This window comes from Phodopus roborovskii, unplaced genomic scaffold (genome assembly GCF_943737965.1).
Source record: "Phodopus roborovskii unplaced genomic scaffold, PHOROB, whole genome shotgun sequence".
Classification (NCBI taxonomy): Eukaryota; Metazoa; Chordata; class Mammalia; order Rodentia; family Cricetidae; genus Phodopus; species Phodopus roborovskii.
This window is the reverse complement of record NW_026125391.1, coordinates 14,343,837-14,344,901: the sequence shown is the minus strand read 5'-3', so window position 1 is coordinate 14,344,901 and position 1,065 is coordinate 14,343,837.

The window sequence follows — 1,065 nt, the reverse complement described above, 5'->3', positions numbered from 1 at the left end:
TTTTAAAGGTCTTTTTTTGTGCTTCAGTTATGTTGGAATAGTTCAGGTCTTGCTGTTGTAGGATAGCTCGGCTCTGGTGTACCCTATTACCCTGGCTTTGATGATTGTATTCTTACACCGGCCTTTAGGCATCTGGGTTTGGGATGATTATAGGTGTAGGTACTGATTTCTGAGTTTCTCATTGTTGGATAGGTATTTTGTTCATCAGTTTCTGTTTCCTCTTTGGTTTTCTGGTCTGTGGCCTGGATTTCTGGAGGTTTGCTTGACCTCTGATCCAGTAGGGAGTCTCTGTCCAAGTTGGAGCTGAACTTCTGGCAGCTAATTTGGCCTTTGGTGTAGCAGAGGTTCTCTGCCTGAGTTGGGGGTAGGCTACAGTGATTAGGAGGGGAGTGGGGATTGTGGGCACTGAGTGATTGGAGGAGTTCTGCTGGTGGGCAGCTTATTTGTGGTTCTGGTTGCAGGTGCAGTCTCTGGTCATACAGGGAGTCCCTGCCTGAGTTCACCAATCTGGTTTTCTGGTTGCTTGGCCTGCACCAGTCCTTCTGACTGGTGGGGTCTGCACCTGAGCAGGGGAAGGCTGCTTGAGTTGAGGGTGGGGTCCTGGCAGCCAGGTGGACGGTGCAGTGGGAGTGGGGCAGTAGGATGGGTCTCTAGGAACCTAATGTAGGGAGCGGGACAGTTCCGCTGGCAGGCAGCCACTTCACCTATTCTTTTGACTTTGTATGCTTTTTCTTAAGCAAGGGGAATGTGTTGGTCTGGACTGGTAAAATCAATTGAAAATTCTAACAAGAAATTTTGTTCTGAAGTAAAATATTTGTCGTACTTTGAAAAAAGAGGGCTGAAGGGCTGAAGGGCTGAAGGGCTAAGCTGCGGTTCTTTCCCTGAAATAAAACTCCAAAGGTCCATGGGGTTAAAATGCACCTGTCATCAGTGAGAAGTGCCCTCACATCTGTGTTCCTCGGTTTTCTTATCTGTGAAACAGTACAAAGTTTAGACTCCTTCATCAGTATGCAGGCCATTGAAATCTGATACAGACCCCATCTATCAATCAGCCTCCCCTCCCAC